This window comes from Phyllobates terribilis, unplaced genomic scaffold (assembly GCF_046119375.1).
Source record: "Phyllobates terribilis strain yellow unplaced genomic scaffold, ASM4611937v1 Scaffold_5__5_contigs__length_657084704, whole genome shotgun sequence".
Taxonomy (NCBI): Eukaryota; Metazoa; Chordata; class Amphibia; order Anura; family Dendrobatidae; genus Phyllobates; species Phyllobates terribilis.
This window is the reverse complement of record NW_027362765.1, coordinates 99,846,372-99,865,800: the sequence shown is the minus strand read 5'-3', so window position 1 is coordinate 99,865,800 and position 19,429 is coordinate 99,846,372. Positions and strand designations below refer to the sequence as shown.

Sequence of the window (19,429 nt, the reverse complement as noted above, 5' to 3'; positions counted from 1 at the left end):
CTCCCGTTAAGAAGACATGTTGTCAACCTCTAGATCCCTTACATGCCTGCACTTTTCGGCTTGCTGCTGCTGCAATCCACGCGTTTTAGATCTGCATAACTCCACCTCTTTAAACACAGCACCCTCACCCCCTGCTGTTCCCACCCGCCTCAACACCGTTGGAAGGGAGGAGAACCAATTAAGGCGGGGGGGTGGAACGAGCAGCTGTCTACCCTTAGCAGAAGAGCTGCTGATTACTTACCTTTCCTGCTGCTGCTGGCTGTCCAGCAGCAGACTGAAGGTGGCTGCTGCTGTGCGCAGGTATATAAAGGCTCAGAGCCTATTATGACACGCGCAGCCAGCGTTCCATTGCCACATTCCATCTACTGCAGGCAGGATACCTGGCTGGCTGAATGTCACTGAGAAGCTCACAGAGACCGCCATAAGCAACAGTTTAACAGAATGCCACAGACTAATCAACCAAACTTTTTGGGTTGGGTTCTCTTTTATAGTCTGCAGGCATTAAATGAAAGAAGTCAGTGTTCCAGCAGAGGGAGACAATGTTTCAGAAAAGGCATTGTAGCAAACCAAAAAAGAAATTTTAAGCGCAGCAGAGTAACCAGCGCACATACCTGTTAGCTCAGGTGAGTTTAAAAGGCTGCTGTTGATAACAAGGGCATTTGCTAAATAGATGGTGTGTGTGCAACAATATACTGAAAGGTCAATTATATTGTGCAGCTTATCTCACCACCTGTAGTTATTTAGGTGAAAGCTCCAAAATGCTTGCCTAATATGTCTGTTTATCCAAAAGGAAGTAAAGAGGGAGAGCTAGATAGATAGCATTGCATTACATTACATGGCAATGCAATGCACAGTTGCTGAAGTTGAACCAAAATGAGCTTGTCATCTGGCTTCTGCAACTTTGAACATGAAAAATCCAATGAGGAGAAGAAAAGCAAAGCCAAAGAGTCCATCCCAAAATCCGACAAACAAGCAAAATGAACAAAAAACATTGAATTCAATTCTTTCTGATTTTAGAAACTGCATTAAAGAAGGGGTGCACCGGTCCTAGAGATACTGCAATACCAGGTCAATGCGTGGAGTGGACAGAGCAAGCTCTTTTTCCATCTCCCTGTTCTAAAAATCCATTTAATATATGGTCCCCAGATAGGGGACGTATCAGATATTAAACTGATAAGAACAGATTTTTTTTAAAATTGAATGCGTCAGAAGACGCGACATAAATTAAATTCCATATGCATGGACAACAAAAATGTCGCCTACGCCTTCATCATCCGAATTCAACTTTTTTTTTTATAAGAAAATTTAATAATAATACTTAATAAATTTAACAAACATAAAACAACCTTACATCAGCAAAAAACCTTCCTACAAGACATTAACAATTAACTCAAAACTTTTTTCCTTCCACGTCTTTTCCTACTCCAAGACCTGTCCCACATATCCCAGTCACTATCCAAAAAACCTTCCAACAAAATCTTTTCACCTTCAGCACTATCACATGTTACTTTCTCTTCTTTCTTGTCCTCCGACTTACGTCTCTTTTCTTTATCTTTTTCCTTTAGTTCTCTCCTTACAAATATCTGCTTTACTTGTATCTTCTCTTCTCCCACAGCACAATCTTCAATCTTTACTCCTTCAAACAATGAGTCTTTACTTCTCACCAAATCTTGCTTCTTTTTCACAATTTCTTCTTTCTCTTTAACTATTTGCAACTCTCTCTGCTCCTCTTTACATTCTTCAAAACTCTTCTTGTCTTTTTCCATATAACAGAAACCAGTCCTGCCATTTATCACAATTTTTCCCATAACCAACTCTTCTTCTCTCTTCATCCATACTACAAATCGTCTTTTTCCGTTCCATACTCCAACTTTGTTCAGATAGTCCTTCTGGAACTTTACCAACACACATTTCTTCTTTAAATACTCCAGCACTTCCTCCATTATCACAAAAGGATCGTCCATACTTACTACCACAGTCCTTGGTTTTCCCAAAAAAAGTGGCTTCACTCCAACCTTCCCTCCTTTCCAACACTTCAAGAAATGAAGACATTGCTCCTCCAAGCGTAAAGTCACATCATACATCTTCTTGTACCTTAGCTCTTGCATGCACAAGATATCCTTCTTTTCTACTGCTCCATATTCCTCCAGCAAATCCAGAACTTCTTCTTCCTCCAACAAACAGTCCATCTTCGCAGAAAAGCGTAAGCAATTCCACTTCATTACGTCCTCCATCTTCAAGTCCTTCCACAATGTTGTCCGCACAGCTATGTGTGGGAACAGTTGCCCCCTACCGAAGTAGTGACAAGGGTGATCGCCTCTCGTTGCCTGGGGACTAATCCGACCTGCCAATAGCAGCAAGGGGGTGAAGCTTCCTCCGTTAAGAGAGAGCGATCCCCCAAGGCCAACAAGCCGGGTACCCCAGGCACCTCCTAGCCGAGACCAAGGCAACAACCGTTAGATCACTGCACTTGATCTTAGCCAAAAGGCCGAGAAGCGATAACCAGAATTGGTTTCCAACTACAGTGCCACCCAAGGATCCTGAAAGGTCCATTTGTGGAGATGGGCTCCTGGACTCCCGTTAAGAAGACATGTTGTCAACCTCTAGATCCCTTACATGCCTGCACTTTTCGGCTTGCTGCTGCTGCAATCCACGCGTTTTAGATCTGCATAACTCCACCTCTTTAAACACAGCACCCTCACCCCCTGCTGTTCCCACCCGCCTCAACACCGTTGGAAGGGAGGAGAACCAATTAAGGCGGGGGGGTGGAACGAGCAGCTGTCTACCCTTAGCAGAAGGGCTGCTGATTACTTACCTTTCCTGCTGCTGCTGGCTGTCCAGCAGCAGACTGAAGGTGGCTGCTGCTGTGCGCAGGTATATAAAGGCTCAGAGCCTATTATGACACGCGCAGCCAGCGTTCCATTGCCACATTCCATCTACTGCAGGCAGGATACCTGGCTGGCTGAATGTCACTGGGAAGCTCACAGAGACCGCCATAAGCAACAGTTTAACAGAATGCCACAGACTAATCAACCAAACTTTTTGGGTTGGGTTCTCTTTTATAGTCTGCAGGCATTAAATGAAAGAAGTCAGTGTTCCAGCAGAAGGAGACAACGTTTCAGAAAAGGCATTGTAGCAAACCAAAAAAGAAATTTTAAGCGCAGCAGAGTAACCAGCGCACATACCTGTTAGCTCAGGTGAGTTTAAAAGGCTGCTGTTGATAACAAGGGCATTTGCTAAATAGATGGTGTGTGTGCAACAATATACTGAAAGGTCAATTATATTGTGCAGCTTATCTCACCACCTGTAGTTATTTAGGTGAAAGCTCCAAAATGCTTGCCTAATATGTCTGTTTATCCAAAAGGAAGTAAAGAGGGAGAGCTAGATAGATAGCATTGCATTACATTACATGGCAATGCAATGCACAGTTGCTGAAGTTGAACCAAAATGAGCTTGTCATCTGGCTTCTGCAACTTTGAACATGAAAAATCCAATGAGGAGAAGAAAAGCAAAGCCAAAGAGTCCATCCCAAAATCCGACAAACAAGCAAAATGAACAAAAAACATTGAATTCAATTCTTTCTGATTTTAGAAACTGCATTAAAGAAGGGGTGCACCGGTCCTGGAGATACTGCAATACCAGGTCAATGCGTGGAGTGGACAGAGCAAGCTCTTTTTCCATCTCCCTGTTCTAAAAATCCATTTAATATATGGTCCCCAGATAGGGGACGTATCAGATATTAAACTGATAAGAACAGATTTTTTTTTTTTTTTTTTTAAAACCTATTCAGGTTAAAATTAAAGTCCACTCCACAGTCCTCTTCTCCCCAAAGGGATTACAAAAATACAACAATACTTACAAAGAAAGAAATGTTTCAGAACCTGAATGGATACCAAAAAAATAAAAATTAAATTATAACTGTATTAACAACAGTAATAACATCAAGTAAAATACTTGTAACCATTATCAAAAGCATGAACCCCAACCCAACTCAGAACCTTAAGGGACAAATCTTCAACCCTTGATGCTGAAAAAACTTGTTTCGATACACCATCTGGTATTCTATATTTCACACAAAAAACATTTTTATCTCTTATTAGTTCTTTCCTAACATTCTCTATAAGATAGTCCAAACGTTTCTCATCATACAACTTACGGTACAACCGGTTAAAATATTCTGCATTCTTTATAAACATAGGTTGTTGAAAAACAACTATATTTTCTTCCATTGCCACCTCCACTTCCTGTTCCTTTCTCTTTTCTTGCTTTTCAACCTTACCACGGCCAGTTCCCTGACTTACACCTCCCATTTCACTCTCTACTCTATCCCCCCAATCTACTCTTGTTTTCTCCATCTCCCTCTGCACTCCTACAGGTTTGCTTTCTTTTCCCTTTACCACCAACACCTTTTCTACACTTTCCTCCTTTCTCTCTACCAAAACCTTTTTAACCACTACCTCCTTCTCTTTATTTCTTTTCCTCTTTGGGCAATTCTTAAAAACATGCGTATCTTCCTGACACAAGTTGCACTTCCTCCGATCTTTACAATCCTTTGACTCATGATCACCTTTTTTGCAAAAACCACATACACCACCCGAACAATTTTCCTTTCCATGCCCGTATTGACGACAAACTCGACAAAAAGTGGGTATACCACTGAAAAAAATATCACCATTTATATTACCCAACTTAAACCTAGCTGGGGGAAGCAACACAGTCCCCTGCTCATCTTCTTTGAAACGGACCAAAAATTTCCACTTCGAAGTCCAAAAACCAAATTCATTATAAATCTTCCCTTTTGGTGTTACTGACAAACAAAAAAACTCCAAAAATGTAAGAACATCCTCTTCGTCCACCAATGGAGAGTACATTTTAACAATGATCCATTTATCTCTAACTGGGAAGTGTGGCATTACACTTATCCCCTCCATTCTTTTATCCTGGCTTGCAGTCATTTTCCTTAGATATCCTTCAAAAAAAACTTTGTCAACAAAAACTATATCATAAACACCCCTCCTGGGGTAGTCCATTATCGCCAACACTTCTTCTGTCTTCAAACCAAAAAGATCCACAAGAACTTGACTCATCACATACCTAAAATCCTTTTGATCTCGAAAGTTCTCCTGAACAACCAAACGAATAGAATTCTGCACCTTAGCGAATTCAGGCACATGATCTTCCTCTCCTTCATGTGATGCTGCAGACATCTTCTTCACAAACAGGTTCTCCTCTTCTCAATAGAAACCTTCAACACCGAAGTGCCAGGTAGATGATCGCCTCCCGTTGCCCGGGGACTAATCCGACTCCCTAATAGCAGCAGGGAGGTGAAGCCCTGCTGAAAAACAGAGCGATCCCCCCAGGCCAAGGAGCCGGGTACCCCGAGCACCTCTCAGCCAAGACCAAGGCAGCAGCCGCTAGATCACTGCACTTGATCTTAGCCAAAATGCCGAGAAGCGATAACCAGAATTGGTTTCCAACTACGGTGCCACCCAAGGATCCTGAAAGGTCCATTTGTGGAGATGGGCTCCTGGACTCCCGTTAAGAAGACATGTTGTCAACCTCTAGATCCCTTACATGCCTGCACTTTTCGGCTTGCTGCTGCTGCAATCCACGCGTTTTAGATCTGCATAACTCCACCTCTTTAAACACAGCACCCTCACCCCCTGCTGTTCCCACCCGCCTCAACACCGTTGGAAGGGAGGAGAACCAATTAAGGCGGGGGGGTGGAACGAGCAGCTGTCTACCCTTAGCAGAAGGGCTGCTGATTACTTACCTTTCCTGCTGCTGCTGGCTGTCCAGCAGCAGACTGAAGGTGGCTGCTGCTGTGCACAGGTATATAAAGGCTCAGAGCCTATTATGACACGCGCAGCCAGCGTTCCATTGCCACATTCCATCTACTGCAGGCAGGATACCTGGCTGGCTGAATGTCACTGAGAAGCTCACAGAGACCGCCATAAGCAACAGTTTAACAGAATGCCACAGACTAATCAACCAAACTTTTTGGGTTGGGTTCTCTTTTATAGTCTGCAGGCATTAAATGAAAGAAGTCAGTGTTCCAGCAGAGGGAGACAACGTTTCAGAAAAGGCATTGTAGCAAACCAAAAAAGAAATTTTAAGCGCAGCAGAGTAACCAGCGCATATACCTGTTAGCTCAGGTGAGTTTAAAAGGCTGCTGTTGATAACAAGGGCATTTGCTAAATAGATGGTGTGTGTGCAACAATATACTGAAAGGTCAATTATATTGTGCAGCTTATCTCACCACCTGTAGTTATTTAGGTGAAAGCTCCAAAATGCTTGCCTAATATGTCTGTTTATCCAAAAGGAAGTAAAGAGGGAGAGCTAGATAGATAGCATTGCATTACATTACATGGCAATGCAATGCACAGTTGCTGAAGTTGAACCAAAATGAGCTTGTCATCTGGCTTCTGCAACTTTGAACATGAAAAATCCAATGAGGAGAAGAAAAGCAAAGCCAAAGAGTCCATCCCAAAATCCGACAAACAAGCAAAATGAACAAAAAACATTGAATTCAATTCTTTCTGATTTTAGAAACTGCATTAAAGAAGGGGTGCACCGGTCCTGGAGATACTGCAATACCAGGTCAATGCGTGGAGTGGACAGAGCAAGCTCTTTTTCCATCTCCCTGTTCTAAAAATCCATTTAATATATGGTCCCCAGATAGGGGACGTATCAGATATTAAACTGATAAGAACAGATACTACACTTGATCTTAGCCAAAAGGCCGAGAAGCGATAACCAGAATTGGTTTCCAACTACGGTGCCACCCAAGGATCCTGAAAGGTCCATTTGTGGAGATGGGCTCCTGGACTCCCGTTAAGAAGACATGTTGTCAACCTCTAGATCCCTTACATGCCTGCACTTTTCGGCTTGCTGCTGCTGCAATCCACGCGTTTTAGATCTGCATAACTCCACCTCTTTAAACACAGCACCCTCACCCCCTGCTGTTCCCACCCGCCTCAACACCGTTGGAAGGGAGGAGAACCAATTAAGGCGGGGGGGTGGAACGAGCAGCTGTCTACCCTTAGCAGAAGGGCTGCTGATTACTTACCTTTCCTGCTGCTGCTGGCTGTCCAGCAGCAGACTGAAGGTGGCTGCTGCTGTGCGCAGGTATATAAAGGCTCAGAGCCTATTATGACACGCGCAGCCAGCGTTCCATTGCCACATTCCATCTACTGCAGGCAGGATACCTGGCTGGCTGAATGTCACTGAGAAGCTCACAGAGACCGCCATAAGCAACAGTTTAACAGAATGCCACAGACTAATCAACCAAACTTTTTGGGTTGGGTTCTCTTTTATAGTCTGCAGGCATTAAATGAAAGAAGTCAGTGTTCCAGCAGAGGGAGACAACGTTTCAGAAAAGGCATTGTAGCAAACCAAAAAAGAAATTTTAAGCGCAGCAGAGTAACCAGCGCACATACCTGTTAGCTCAGGTGAGTTTAAAAGGCTGCTGTTGATAACAAGGGCATTTGCTAAATAGATGGTGTGTGTGCAACAATATACTGAAAGGTCAATTATATTGTGCAGCTTATCTCACCACCTGTAGTTATTTAGGTGAAAGCTCCAAAATGCTTGCCTAATACGTCTGTTTATCCAAAAGGAAGTAAAGAGGGAGAGCTAGATAGATAGCATTGCATTACATTACATGGCAATGCAATGCACAGTTGCTGAAGTTGAACCAAAATGAGCTTGTCATTAGTGTTGAGCCACCCCCGTAGTGTTCGAGTTCGGTTCGGTTCGTCGAACACCCGTGTGTTCGTCGAACTGTTCGTCGAACACCTTCGAACACCGTTAAAACCAATGGCAGGCAAACAAAAACACATAGAAACACATAGAAAACACCTTCAAAGGTGTCCAAAAGCTGACAAACTGCTCAGAAGACACAACTAACACATGGAAAATTGACAAGTACATATAGTCATGCGAAAAGAAAAGAGGTGGAGGAGTAAAAGGAGGGGGAGACACAGATATAGGCATGTCATGCCCTTCTAAAATCCAAAGAGTGAGAAGCCGACACGGCCAGTCCGCTCCTGCCCGTGCCACCTCCGTGTCGCCGGGTTTGTGCCAGAGCCGCGGTGAACCCTGACGGCCAGCCCCCCTCTCCCAATACTGGTGCCTGTCCGCTGGTGGGTCGAGAGAGCCCCCCTGTGGTGGAGGCAGCTCTAAGCTTTTTAATTTAAATTGTCCCTCTAATTTGAATGAATACACTTTAAATCCATTTACAAGGATCTATTGGAGGGCAAGTCTCATGCCAGCAGCCGCGTAATTCCAGCTCCAGTAGCGTCCACTAAAGCTGCTGCAGTTAAAAAGCTTTTATAAGGATCGAGCTCGGCTGTCCACCGCAAGGCATCCTAGTGCCAGTCCCAGCCCCTATGCCTTGGGGTGCCTCCTGATGCTCTTCACTGAGTATCCCGTGGTCCCGAAGCATTTCCTTTGAAAAAATTAAGTGTCCAAACTACAGGTGGTGTAGCTTGCTTAACAGCCGGGATAATCCGCTGACTAGCAGACACTGCTACTAGGCACAAAGTATTTCCTGGGCTAGATGCAGTTAAAAATTTGTAAGTAGATACTCTCGTTGGATGCTGAGAAAGCATTCCATAGAGTCTCCTGGCACGCCATATATGATTCTCTTAAAAAGCTTGGGGTAGGGGTCTAGGGGACCCTTTTATAGCCAAAATCACGGCCCTGTATCACAATACGTCACCTAGGCTGAAGATAAATGGAACTGTAGCACCGAGGGCTCGGTTGCTACAGACGTATTGCACCTCACCCAGAGGTGTGATATCTCACTCTCAGATAAGGATGGAGTGTGGATCAGGACCCGACACCTGCATGCATTACACCACATTGCCGTGGGGCAGGGCGACCAATATGCCCCTGAGATGGGCACGACAGTCCCTGTCCCTGGCTGGAGTGGGGGGAGGGAACACTGAGGAAGGGGAACCCTGCAGTGCAGAAGCAGGGAGGAAGCAGTTCCTGGGTGCATTGAGAAGGGAGTATAAAAGGTGGGCACCATCTTAGTTCAGTGCAGAGAAGTCTGAGCAGAAGTGGCAGGGAGCAGGGGCTCTGCATGAGCTCTGCTCCGGAGGCGGGCCTAGTAACAGAGGCCCAGGCCTGCAAGAGGGAGAAGGAAGGAAGAGGAGCGGAGAAGGCTCCAGGAACGAGGAATGAAGGGATCCCAGGGGTGCGGACGGGCGAGTCGCCACCGCATGCCCGAATCCACCTGCGTGGAGGGGTCAGGCCAAAGGGGGAGACCGGTCCCCGAACTAGTGGAGGCAGGAAACGACCCTCAGCTAGAAACCAGAGGCTCTGACATTTTATGTGGCGCAGCCCCTTGCTCCACCCGCTAGGAAGGCACCACATAGGGTCAGGGAAACTGGCGCCAAGTTTACCAAGAGGAGGCCCGAGGCAGCCGGACAGAAGTGTTGGTAAGAAAGGCCAGACAAAGGACACACAAAGGGGGTCCTGTGAAGCGCTCCAAAGTTATCTGGGAGTTGTCTGAGCCCCTCACCTGGTGAGCACAGTACGACGTGGGCAGCCGTTACCTGCAGACGTGGTCTGGATAATAAGAACTGTGAGTAAAGGCCCTGAACTGCATCACTGACTCCGTGTCGTTACTGCTGCTGCCCTGCACCATCACCCCCATCCTCCGCATACACTGCCCTGAGGCTATACTCCTCCCGTGGGGAGTTATGCTACGCTCTGCTGCACCCACAACACCAGCCTTAGCGGTCTGCCCTGTAGCGGCGGTTCACTCTGACCGCAATCCACGGGTGGCGTAGTCGGACATTTAAACATCAAAACCACATAAATAGTTCCGCCACTGGTTTGACCGCCCTGAGCCACGGAACCGGATCGCCGCCACGAAGACTACAACCACCAGCATCCACCAAAAAGGGTCCGGCTCCGGGTGTCCCAAGGCCCAGGGGGTGCGTCAGAACATTTTCATCACCTTTCACAATCACCAATGGGACAAGGCAGGGATGTCCTCTGTCCCCTCTCTTATACATCCTAGTGACGGAGCACCTGCTCTCATCAATTCGCCATAACCCCAATATTAGGTGGATTGAGGTGGGAGGCACCGAGTACAAGTGCTCTCTATTTGCTGATGATGTCCTAGTATATATCACTCAATCACATATATCCATCCCTGCTGTTATGGCTGAAATAGATCACTTTGTTACATGGTAAAATTTTAAAATCAATGCAGCGAAGTCTGAGGCCCTCGATGTCTCCCTCCCTAAATCCATATAGGATTCCATCCAGTCCAACTTTCCCTTTGCCTGGCCCTCACAGGGTATCAAATACTTAGGAACTCCTATTCATAGAGACCTCTCCCATCTATGTTATCTTAATTTTGGGCCCTTTATTGAACAATTCCATACAGACCACGGTTGGCAAGTTAGAACTGTAAGATTCACTACGTGAACCACTGGTGTTTTGTGGAAAAGCACATGTACACCGCGTTCCAAATTATTATGCAAAAAGTGTTTAGGAGTGATAAGGGAAGAATTTGTTTGTTTGTCAGTTAAACTCATTGATGGTGATGTGTGTCAGGGCTCTTTATATCACTGTAAGCAATTGCAGACACCTGTGCTAATTAGTTTGGCAGGTGTGTCCAATGAAAGGCAAGACTACTTAAGAAGGCTCTCTCACATTATTAAGCAGCCTACATTTTCTGCCAAAATGGGAAAGAAAAAGGATGTGTCGGCTGCTGAGAAGCAACAAATTGTGGAGTGTTTAGGTCAAGGCATGACTACAATCAACATTGTGCGATGATCAGGATGAAGTGTCTTGGCAATCAAGAAGTATGTAGCTGATTCACAGTACACACGTGTGCGTGCTGATAAGGGCAAATTGAGGACTCTTTCCTACAGGCAATTACGTCAGGTTGAAAGAGCAGTGGCAAAAAAGCCTTGTCATAGCAGCAGACAAGTTTTTGAAGCTGCTTGTGCCTCCAACGTCCCCCGAACAACAAGATGCAGGGTCCTTCAGAGGTTTGCAGCTGTGCATACGCCATCCTGTCGACCTCCTCTATCCACTTCACACAAGCAGAAACGGCTCCAGTGGGCCAAACATTACATGAAGACTGATTTCAAAACTGTTTTGTTCACGGATGAGTGCCGTGCAGCGCTCGATGGTCCAGATGAATGGAGTGGAGGATGGCTGGTTGATGGACACCCCACGCAAACACGGCTACAGCGCCAACAAGGAGGAGGTGGAGTAATGTTTTGGGCTGGAATCATGGGGAGAGAGATTGTCGGCCCCTTTAGGATCCCTGAAGGCGCTAAAGATGAACTCCATAATGTATGTGGATTTTCTCAAACAGCACTTCCTGCCATGGTTCAAGAAGAAGAACCGTGTATTTCACAGCAAGATCATTTTTCTGCATGATAATGCACCATCTCATGCTGCACATAAAACATCTGCATCTCTGGCTGATATGGGCATAAAAGGGGACAAACTTATGGTGTGACCCCCATGCTCCCCTGACCTCTACCCCATTCAGAACCTTTGGAGCATCATTAAAAGGAGTGTCTATGATGGCGGGAGGCAGTTCACATCTAATCAACAGCTCTGGGAGGGTATTCTGTCCTCATGCAAAACAATTGAAGCAGAAACCATCCAAAACCTGACAAATTCAATGGACGAGAGAGTTCAGAAGCTCCTTTCGAACAAGGGGTCCTATGTGAAAATGTAACATCACCTAGAATAAAGTTTTGAGTTGAAAACTGTTTGATTTCAGTTTCTAACAACCTGCTAATGCTTATAATTTCAAAAATGACCATTTTTTTGGTCTTTATTAAAATGAAAAGGTTGATCGAAAAGTTTGGGGGATCTAAGAGTGTGGCAACCCAGTAGTCATGATTACTTCGAATTCTGACAATATGAGGGTCATGCTGCAGGTAGTGCAGCAAGAAGGCACTTATGTGTCTTGCGCATCTTGGAGCCCCAAAATTATTCTCCGGGCTAGATGCAGCTAAAAATTATTTTTAATTTTAAATCTGGTGAAGCTTATTATAGATGGCCTAATAGGATCAGTGCTGCACACTGCTACAAAGCCCAAATTATTTTCCAGTCAAGATACAGATAAACATGATTAGTAATTTGAAAGCTTAAAACGGTTGGTAGGGTGATTTTAACCAATCATCAAGGTTTTACTCTCCCCAGGATGACACAGGGGTAGAAAAGTCGTTTCGGATCCATGATTTGTTCATCTTTATGAACGTGAGTCTGTCTACATTATCAGTGGAGAGCCGCGTGCGCTTATCTGTCAGCACACCACCAGCAGCGCTGAACACACGTTCAGACAGAACGCTGGCTGCGGGGCATGACAAGATCTCCAAGGCGTAAGTGGCTAGCTCCGGCCATTTATCCAGATTGGAAGCCCAAAAAGAGCAAGGGTCCAGTGACACAGTCGTGGCTTCAATGTTTACTTGGAGATACTCCTGTACCATCGTCTCTAGGCGTTGACTATGTGTCAGACTTCTTGTCTCCTGTGGCCTTGCAAAGGATGGGCTAAAAAAGTGGTGAAATGATTCCGCAAAATTGATGTTACCAGCAGATACTGTGGTTCTGTTACGGTTTGAGTGCTGAACACTTGACGGTCCCACGGTTGGCAAGTTGGAACTGTGAGATTCACTACGTGCACCACTGGTATTTTGTGGAAAAGCACATGTAAGATTCTGCAACAGTCTCTGCTGATACTCCTGCATGCGTGCATCCCTTTCTATGGCAGGAATAATTTCTGCAAATTTACTTTTGTACCGGGGATCTAACAGTGTGGCAACCCAGTAGTCAGGATTATTTCTAATTCTCACAATTCGAGGGTCATGTTGCAGGTAGTGCAGCAAGAAGGCACTCATGTGTGTTGGGCATCCAGGAGCACCAAGTCCCTGTTGTGTTGGTGGCGAGGTAACAATCATGCTTCCTTCCTCTGTCCTCTCCCCCCAACCTCGCACAACAGAAATGTGATCAAGGTCTCCCTCATCTGATGAGTCTTCCATCAGTTCGTCCTCCACTTCTTCCTGGGCTCCTGCACCTTCCTCACTAGTTTGGCTGCTACCATGCGCCCTGGTAAAATCATCTCCCCCACCCTCACATGCCTGCCGCCTTGGTGCTGCCGACCGTCTGGACCTTGCAGATGTTAGCCCTTCCGCATACAACTCCTCCTCCTCTACTTCCTCCACCTCCTCTTGTGCCACCACCTGACTCCGAATTCTGTTTAACATGTGCTCCAGCATGTAAATCACCGGAATAGTCATGCTGATAATGGCATCGTCAGCACTAAACATCTTCGTCGCCATTTCAAAACTGTGCAGAAGGGTGCATAGGTCCCTGATCTGAGACCACTCCTCCAGCGTGATTTGCCCCACCTCTGAATCTCGTTGGCCCAGGCTATACGTCAGAACGTATTGCACCAGGGCTTGTCGGTGCTGCCACAGTCGCTGCAACATGTGCAGAGTTGAATTCCACCGGGTAGGCACATCGCATTTTAGCCGGTGAAGTGGCAGGCCCAACGACTTCTGTAGAGATGTAAGTCGCTGAGCTGCGGGATGCGAACGGTTGAAGTGAGCACACAGCGACCGTGCCCTCTGCAGAAGGCCATCTAGTCTGGGATAGTGGGCTAAAAATTGCTGGACAACCAGGTTCAACACGTGAGCCATACAAGGCACGTGTGTGACATTGCCCCGGTGAAGGGCCGCACCCAGGTTTGCAGCATTGTCGCACACGGCTTTCCCTGGTTTCAGGTCCAGTGGAGACAACCATTCATGAAATTGGTTCTCCAGAGCTGACCACAACTCCTCAGCTGTGTGACTCACATTTCCCAGACATTTCTATGTAAAAACCGCCTGATGACGTTGAGCCCTACTGCCAGCATAGTAAGGAGGTGTGCAGGATCCCTTCTGCGCAGTTAGAAAGCTTGTGGCATGACCAGACAGGCTTTGGGTGCAGGTGGAAGACCGAGAGGAGGTTGAGGAGGCAGAAGCAGTGGAGGAACTTTGACATAAAGAGGATTGACGCACAACTCGTGGTGACGGCAAGACTTGGACAGCAGCCCCTTGTCCTGCTGTCACCATAGTTACCCAGTGCCCAGTCAGCGACATGTAACGCCCCTGTCCATGCCTACTCGTCCAAGTGTCTGTGGTGAAATGCACCCTGTCACACACAGAGTTTCTCAAAGAAGCGGTGATGTTGTGTGCGACATGCTGGTGGAGCGCAGGCACACCTTTCTTTGAGAAGTAGTGCCGACTGGGCATCTGGTACTGGGGCACTGCGACGGACATAAGGTCTCGAAAATCCTCTGTGTCCACCAGGCGGAAAGGCAGCATTTCTGTAGCCAAGAGCTTGCAGATGGTGAAATTCAACCTCTTAGCTTTCTCATGGCTAGGAGGAAATGGTCTTTTACTTGTCCACATCTGAGGGACCGAGGGCTGGCTATTGTGCTTAGACGGGGTTGATAAGGGTGTCCCCGGCAAACTGCCGGTCTGTGAGGAAGATGCAGGCGGACATGTTAGGTTGCCTTGATCCAAAGGTGGTGCTATCGATGTCGGACAGCGCTCAAGACCAGCTGGTGTTACCACCTCCAAAGAAAATGATGACCTGCCAATCACGCTGGCTGTTGCGGGTAAAGAGGTGGCAGGTCTGCGCCCCAAAACAGGTGTGACTGCTGTCCCCCCAGTCACAGAGGATGAAGAGGCCGCGGATGCACAAGATATGGCAGACGGTGATTGGCCCGGCCGGCTAGGCCGCATTGTAGCACACTGAGCTTCCCACTGCAACTTATGCTTCATGTCCATGTGCCGGTTCATGCATGAAGTACTCAAACTATGTATTTTTTGGCCTCTACTTAGCTTTTGCTGACAAATGTTACAGATAACACGAGTTGGGTCATCTTTATCGATCTGAAAAAATGCCCAGGCTATGCAAGGCTTAGCACCCATGCGACCTGAAGAGCCACCACGACTTGTGGTGAGAGGCAGAGTTGTGTTTGAGGATGCAGTTGTTGACGTGCTTCCAGTACTACGTCTCTGTCCAGGAAGGCGCAACCTGACCTCGTCGTCACTAGCATCTTCCTCCACCTCCTCTGCTGACCTCATCTCTTGGCTGACTGTGGGTTGACAGTAAGTGGGATCTCCGACCTCATCATCATCACCCTGTGCGTTATCACACCCGTCGTCCTCAGAGCCAACCTGTTCCTGCCCTGACAAAAAACTAAAGTTGTCGCTCCAATCAGGTATTTGAGTCTTATCATCGTCTTCCTCATTGTCTCCACCAACAGGAGTTACAGTTTGGGAATGAGGGTCTACATTATGGTCAGAACCTTCTGCGTCTGGTCCTGGATCCGACTCATAAAGATTCTGGGCATCAGTGCAGATCATTTCCTCGTCTGGATTCACAGAAGCGCTGGAGTCGACCTCTGATTCCCAGGCTATAGTATGAGTAAACAGCTCTGCAGACTCAACCATCTGTTCTACCTCATACTCAGACGGGCAGCTGGAGATTTGGGAGCTGTGAGGAAGCAAGTGCGATTTGGGTGACACCTTTGAGGACTGGAGTATTTGTGATGTTGAAGTTGATGTGGAGGAGAGCCCACTTAAAGGAGCACTTGATATCCGTTGAAGCACCTGCTGTTTTTGTTCCTCATCTGGAATTTGTAGCGATTGGCGTGGCCGTAAGAAAGGGATCTTATCACATTGTCCGCTAAAAGAAGTAGACATTTTAGTTTGGCTGGAAGATGGTCTTTCTTCTGCACCTACCCCACGGACACAACCTTTTTTCCCCTTCCCAACACGCCTATTCCCCTTTCCACCAGCAGCAGGCCTTTTTCCACTCATTTTGGTGGTTAACTAATTCACAACTCTGGAGTTGTTTGCACAAAAAAACAATGGATGGTAACCGAGCAGAGCTGAGTGGCTAAACTGTGGTATTAGGCCAAAACTATTGGCTGGGTTAGATGCAGAAAAAAATTATTTTTAATTTTCAACCTGATGGAGGTCAGTATAGATGGACTAATAGAACAAGTCCCACACGCTGCTAGAAGCCCAAATATTTTTTCAGAGATAAATGAAGAAAAAAATTATTTTTAATTTGCAACCTGATGGAGGTCAGTATAGATGGACTAATAGACCAAGTCCCACACACTGCTAGAAGCCCAAATATTTTTTCAGAGCTAGATGCAGAAAAAAATTATTTTTAATTTGCAACCTGATGGAGGTCAGTATAGATGGACTAATAGACCAAGTCCCACACACCGCTAGAAGCCCAAATATTTTTTCAGAGCTAGATGCAGAAAAAAATTATATTCAATTTGCAACCTGCTGGAGGTCAGTATAGAAGGACTAATAGAACAAGTCCCACACACTGCTAGAAGCCCAAATATTTTTTCAGAGCTAAATGAAGAAAAAAATTATTTTTAATTTGCAACCTGATGGAGGTCAGTATAGATGGACTAATAGACCAAGTCCCACACACTGCTAGAAGCCCAAATATTTTTTCAAAGCTAGATGCAGAAAAAAATTATATTCAGTTTGCAACCTGATGGAGGTCAGTATAGATGGACTAATAGAATGATGCTATGCCCAAAAGATTTTACTTCACTAGGTGCAGTAAAAAAATTGGTATTCTATACACAGGTGGTATATCTTGCAACACAGATAGGCTACTCCACTGACTAACACACTCTGCAATAGGCCAAAAAGGATTAGCTTTGCTAGATTCAGCCAAATGCTGTGAAAAAAACTTGCACAGCACTGGCACAGACCTGCCTGGCAAAAACTGATAGGAACTGATGTAACCTAGTCCTGAAAAGGACTCCAATTACAATTAGTCTTTACTCCCACAATCTATCTATTTAAGAGCACAGACCTGCTTGATAAAAGTCGTAGGAAATGCTGTAACCTAGTCCTTAAAAGGACTGCAATCACAACTATTCCCTACTCCCAAGCTATCTGTATATTTGTGCGAAAATTGGCTTGAAATGAACAAGGTATAGCGCACACAGCAACAGCGGTGCCGTCTAACACGCAGCTGCAGCAGTGAGAAAATGGTGGCGACGGGGAAAATGGCTTGGTCTTATAGGGCAAGGACATGTGACATACACTGCCAATCACACATGCCCTTGCTTGTGTGAAAAAAAGCACTTCGCTCCGTGTGTGCGCTGCTGATAGGCTGACAGATTGCACCTCCACACTGCAAATGCGGGAAAGAGAAAAAAAAATGGAGATCTTCATTGTTCCTGCAGAGATCCATCCCCTGCCCCTCCCCCCGCCCCGCTGTACACTCAAACTGCGTATTAACATTAATTTTCATCATTACTGAGAAAAAATCCAGTTATGATTTTGGTGCACGAACAGTTATCGAACATAACCTCGAACAGCCGAATTTTTCTCAAATTGTTCGTGTTCGCCGACCGGCTCGAACACCGCCCAAAACAGCTCGAATTTGAGATTGGCGAACAGTTCGAGTAGAACAACGCTCATCTCTACTTGTCATCTGGCTTCTGCAACTTTGAACATGAAAAATCCAATGAGGAAAAGAAAAGCAAAGCCAAAGAGTCCATCCCAAAATCCGACAAACAAGCAAAATGAACAAAAAACATTGAATTCAATTCTTTCTGATTTTAGAAACTGCATTAAAGAAGGGGTGCACCTGTCCTGGAGATACTGCAATACCAGGTCAATGCGTGGAGTGGACAGAGCAAACTCTTTTTCCATCTCCCTGTTCTAAAAATCCATTTAATATATGGTCCCCAGATAGGGGACGTATCAGATATTAAACTGATAAGAACAGATACTACACTTGATCTTAGCCAAAAGGCCGAGAAGCGATAACCAGAATTGGTTTCCAACTACGGTGCCACCCAAGGATCCTGAAAGGTCCATTTGTGGAGATGGGCTCCTGGACTCCCGTTAAGAAGACATGTTGTCAACCTCTAGATCCCTTACATGCCTGCACTTTTCGGCTTGCTGCTGCTGCAATCCACGCGTTTTAGATCTGCATAACTCCACCTCTTTAAACACAGCACCCTCACCCCCTGCTTTTCCCACCCGCCTCAACACCGTTGGAAGGGAGGAGAACCAATTAAGGCGGGGGGGTGGAACGAGCAGCTGTCTACCCTTAGCAGAAGGGCTGCTGATTACTTACCTTTCCTGCTGCTGCTGGCTGTCCAGCAGCAGACTGAAGGTGGCTGCTGCTGTGCGCAGGTATATAAAGGCTCAGAGCCTATTATGACACGCGCAGCCAGCGTTCCATTGCCACATTCCATCTACTGCAGGCAGGATACCTGGCTGGCTGAATGTCACTGAGAAGCTCACAGAGACCGCCATAAGCAACAGTTTAACAGAATGCCACAGACTAATCAACCAAACTTTTTGGGTTGGGTTCTCTTTTATAGTCTGCAGGCATTAAATGAAAGAAGTCAGTGTTCCAGCAGAGGGAGACAACGTTTCAGAAAAGGCATTGTAGCAAACCAAAAAAGAAATTTTAAGCGCAGCAGAGTAACCAGCGCACATACCTGTTAGCTCAGGTGAGTTTAAAAGGCTGCTGTTGATAACAAGGGCATTTGCTAAATAGATGGTGTGTGTGCAACAATATACTGAAAGGTCAATTATATTGTGCAGCTTATCTCACCACCTGTAGTTATTTAGGTGAAAGCTCCAAAATGCTTGCCTAATATGTCTGTTTATCCAAAAGGAAGTAAAGAGGGAGAGCTAGATAGATAGCATTGCATTACATTACATGGCAATGCAATGCACAGTTGCTGAAGTTGAACCAAAATGAGCTTGTCATCTGGCTTCTGCAACTTTGAACATGAAAAATCCAATGAGGAGAAGAAAAGCAAAGCCAAAGAGTCCATCCCAAAATCCGACAAACAAGCAAAATGAACAAAAAACATTGAATTCAATTCTTTCTGATTTTAGAAACTGCATTAAAGAAGGGGTGCACCGGTCCTGGAGATACTGCAATACCAGGTCAATGCGTGGAGTGGACAGAGCAAGCTCTTTTTCCATCTCCCTGTTCTAAAAATCCATTTAATATATGGTCCCCAGATAGGGGACGTATCAGATATTAAACTGATAAGAACAGATTTTTTTTTTTTTTTTTTTTAAACCATTCAGTTTAGTTTTTTAGCAAACAGTATGAATTTCTCCAAAATTTGCTACTTAAAACTTCTCATCATCATGGTTCTATTTATTTAGCAGTAGTATAAGACGAAATATAATCACAAGGGAACATCCTTTACATAACACAAATGCAGAAACTTCAAGGAATTACAAAGAAAAAAATCACTGGTATTTGATAAGGTAATGCCACTTTTTAAATTTCCAAATCCCTTCGGCATCTGTGCCACCACCGCCTCTGCTGTCCAACTTATATATCAGGTATAGTCTTGAAAGAATAAGTCTAA

The 19,429-nt window shown here is 45.6% G+C and overlaps 3 non-coding genes and 2 pseudogenes across 3 annotated transcripts; all 5 read right to left on the bottom strand.

Annotated features, from left to right (window-relative positions):
* Window positions 1-1,031: 1,031 nt before the first annotated feature.
* LOC141150366 (U2 spliceosomal RNA) lies at window positions 1,032-1,221 on the bottom strand. The gene has a single exon (XR_012246585.1). It is a non-coding gene; the product is annotated as a U2 spliceosomal RNA (small nuclear RNA).
* Window positions 1,222-3,605: 2,384 nt separating this feature from the next.
* LOC141150360 (U2 spliceosomal RNA) lies at window positions 3,606-3,786 on the bottom strand (annotated as a pseudogene).
* A 2,777-nt stretch (window positions 3,787-6,563) lies between these two features.
* Window positions 6,564-6,754, bottom strand: LOC141274509 (U2 spliceosomal RNA). The gene has a single exon (XR_012322783.1). It is a non-coding gene; the product is annotated as a U2 spliceosomal RNA (small nuclear RNA).
* Window positions 6,755-17,659: 10,905 nt separating this feature from the next.
* Window positions 17,660-17,850, bottom strand: LOC141150082 (U2 spliceosomal RNA). The gene has a single exon (XR_012246352.1). It is a non-coding gene; the product is annotated as a U2 spliceosomal RNA (small nuclear RNA).
* Window positions 17,851-18,955: 1,105 nt separating this feature from the next.
* On the bottom strand, window positions 18,956-19,162 carry LOC141150581 (U2 spliceosomal RNA; annotated as a pseudogene).
* Between the last annotated feature and the right edge of the window lie 267 nt (window positions 19,163-19,429).